The 3,577-nt window shown below is 46.7% G+C and overlaps 1 long non-coding RNA gene across 1 annotated transcript; it reads left to right on the top strand.

Annotated features, from left to right (window-relative positions):
- Nucleotides 1–256: 256 nt before the first annotated feature.
- Nucleotides 257–3,178, top strand: LOC116668734. The gene is made up of 3 exons (XR_004325977.1): nucleotides 257–270; nucleotides 1,527–1,532; nucleotides 2,723–3,178. It is a non-coding gene; the product is annotated as an uncharacterized LOC116668734 (long non-coding RNA).
- Nucleotides 3,179–3,577: the final 399 nt, after the last annotated feature.

The following is a 3,577-nucleotide window of genomic DNA, read 5'->3' as shown; positions in this document are numbered from 1 at the left end:
ACAAATACACCAAGACTCACATTCACTGACCCACTCAGCCAACCAGAGTACTTGCAGAAATCTGACAGAACATCATCCTCTTCAAAAGACAAAGATGCCAAAAATCTGGTAGGAAAAAAGAAAAAAAGAAAGAAGAAAAGGCAAAACAGTGTGAGACTGGTCCCGCAGGGAGGGAGCAGAAAAGAAGGACTAGCACTCATTTACTGGGACTCCCCCCTCTCCAATCGAGAGGCTAGCAGGATGGAGGAGGAGGCTCTGAGGCTCAGATCTGTATAGATCACCCCTTGACTACAGAACTAGGTTAAATGGGCACAGAGGATCCCTGTGACACCCAGACCAAGATGCGAGCTGGCAGTTAGGGGGCGGGACAGGCTGCCTGAGCTGGGTGGAAGACTGGAGCAGCTGCACTGAAGCAGCCTCGGGGGACTGCAGGGTGCTGCGTGCCATGGATGAGTGGGTACACAGGACAGAACCTGGGCCCTCCATAAAACAACATGGCCGATGTGCCCTGGGGGGAAAGGTGCCATATTCCCATCTCTGAAAACCCTCTGAAGGTTTTCAGGCAAAGAGAGGCAGGGCTCAGGCACAGCTGCCATATCCTCTAGCATTTAGCACCAAGGCAGGGGGAGGGTTGAAACCTGAATCCATACCTAAGGGCTTAGCAATCTCAAAGGCCAGATGGTGACTTGTCTACAGCCTGAGGTAGATAGGACCCTTTAGCCCTGGTCCCTCAGAAAACTCGAGCCACCAAGACAAACAAGGAACTGTGTTTTGGCACAGAGAAGGGTCAGGACTGTTCTGCAGCCTTCCCTGAGCCTGCTATGGAGTGCGGACCCGAGGTGGAGCTGGCAGTGCCATAGAGCAGCAGAGCGCTAGGTGCCAGGAGAGGGTGGGTGGCCACCCAACTTCCTGGCAAGAACACAGCACCTGACCATGGTGCTGGGAGGGGGCACAATCTGCCCACCTACTGAGCCAGTCTGCAGCATATGACCTCAGCATCGGGAGGGGGAGTGACCCGCCAACCCACAGCGAAGGAGAGCTGCACCAGACCCAGTGTTGGGAGGGGGCGTGATCTGCTTGCCGACAGGCACTGGGAATAGCACAGACAGGGGAGCCAATGGAGGGCCTCTGGAAACAGCAAGCTGAATTCACAAAACAGGGTGAAGATGGAAAGACTTCTCATTAAGAGCACACAGTCTCCAGGAGAACACCTCACCCTTTCTTTTTTTTAATCTGTTTTAACATGTTCTATTTTCTATTACCTTTTTAACTTTTACTTTTTAAACAATTATATATGCTTCCAGTTTTAATCTCTTTAAACATTTATTTTAAAGTATTTTTATTAGTAGTATTTTAAAAAATTGACCTCACTTCATTTTTATTTCTTTTGGTTTTGATCTCCTGTTATTGATTATACACAGGTTCCAAATGTCTTTTCCCTGCTTTTCTCCTTTTTTAAAGGTTTTTAAAAGACGTCTCAAACCGATTGCTATTCTGTTTCAACTTGCTCTTCTATTATTCATTAGATACTGGTTTCAAACCTTTTTTTACCTCCCTTCTTTTAAAATTCTCTTTTTATTCTATCATTTTAAATCTAATCTATTTTCTATTACCTTTTTAATTTCTTCTTTCTAAACAATTGTATATGTTTTAGATTTAATCCCTTTTAAATTTTTCACTTAAATTATTTTCATTATTATTATTTTAAAAAATCCACCTGATTTCATTTTCATTTACTTTGGTTTTGATCTCCTGTTATTGATTATACACAAGTTTCAAATATTGTTTTTTTTTTAATCTTTTTTCCTTTTTTTTTTAAGGGTTTTTAAAAAGACGTCTCAACTCTATTGCTAGTCTGATTCAAATTGCTCTTCTATTGATTAAACACTGTTTTGAAAACTTTTTGTTTCTCTCATCTTTTAAAATTCTCTTTCTCTCTATCTCTCTTCTTAAGTTTTATTACTACATAGGCATCAGATAGATAAATAAATAAACTCCTTAAGGACCACAATGGATAACTGATACTCCATACGCCACGTTGCCAGAGAGATATGAGCAAGATGAAGAAGCAGAGGAAATATTCCCAAATAAAAGAGCAAGAAAAATTCCCAGAAAGAACGATCAATGAAATACACATTGATGGCCTACTAGATCATGATTTCAAAAAAGGAGTGATCAAAGTACTGAAGGAACTAAAAGAGATAGTATTTAGAGAGAAAAAATATGTCAAAAATGAAATTGAATTTATAAAGGAGAGCCAAGTAGAATTGGTAAACTCATTGGCTGAGATGAGAACTGATCTAAAGGCTGTGCAAAGCAGACTACATAATGCAGAGGAATGAATAAGTGACCTAGAAGACAGGACAACAGAAAGCACCCAGTCGGAAGGATCATCAACATGGCAGAGTAGAAGGATGCTCATAGCTCACCCTCTCCCACAAATACACCAAGACTAACATCCACAGATTCACTCAGCCAACCAGAGCACCTGTGGAACTCCAATAGAACATCGTCCTCTTCAAAAGACAGAGATGCCAAAAATCTGGTAGGAGAAAAGGAAAAAAGAAAGAAGAAAAGGCAAGAAAAGGCACACAGTTCCAGATGTGTCCCACTGGGAGAGAGCGGAAAAGGAGGACTAGCACTCGTTTGCTGAACCTCCCCGTCTCCAACCGAGAGGCCAGCCAGATGGAGGGGGGAGCCTCCGAGACTGGGATCTGTACAGAGCAGCCCTTGACTGACAGAACTAAGTTAAACGGGCACAGAGGGTCCCAGCGAAACCCATCCTGAGATGCAGGCCGGCAGCTGGGAGCTGGGCCAGGCTGCCTGAGCTGGGTGGAGGACTGGGGCGGCTGCACTGAGGCAGCCTTGGGGGACTTCAGGGGCCTGCGCACCATGGTTGTGGGTGCAAAGAGCAGAACAACTTGCGCCCTCCATAAAGCAACACTGCTGATGTGCCCTGGGGGGAAGGGTGCATACCCCCATCTCTAAAAACCCATGGAAAGTTTTTGGGTGAAGAGAGATGGGGCTCAGACACAGCAACCATATTCTCTGGCGCTTAGCATCCAAGTGGGAGTGGGGGTGAAAGCTGAATCTGCACCTAAGTACTTAGCAACCTCAAAGGCCAGACAGAGACTTGTCTTCATCCCGAGGCAGAAAGGATCCTTCCGTCCTGGTCCCTCAGAGAACTTGCTGTTCCAAGACAAATAAGGGGCTGGGTTTGGGCCCAGAGCAGGGGTAGGGCTGTTCCTCAGTCTTCCCTGAGCCCACCTACAGAGCGCCCATCCTAGGCAGAGCACACAGTGGCACACAGCTGCAGAGGGACCAGGGACAGGAGAGGGTGGGCGGCCACGCCACCTTTCCAGCAGGAAAGCAGCCCCTGACCACGGTGCTAGGAGGGGGTGCGACCCGCCCTCCTACGTGGCCAGTCTGCAACATCTGACTGCAGCATTGGGAGGGGCAGGACTTTCCTGCCCACAGCAAAGGAGAGCTGCACCTGACCCAGTGTTGGGAAGGGGCACAATCTGCTTGCCAACAGGCACTGGGAGCAGCACAGACGAGGGTGCCAATGGAGGGCCTC

This window comes from Camelus ferus, chromosome 14, assembly GCF_009834535.1.
Source record: "Camelus ferus isolate YT-003-E chromosome 14, BCGSAC_Cfer_1.0, whole genome shotgun sequence".
In the NCBI taxonomy this organism is placed as follows: Eukaryota; Metazoa; Chordata; class Mammalia; order Artiodactyla; family Camelidae; genus Camelus; species Camelus ferus.
Note: the sequence above shows the minus strand (reverse complement) of the source record. Positions and strands in the feature narration are given on the sequence as shown.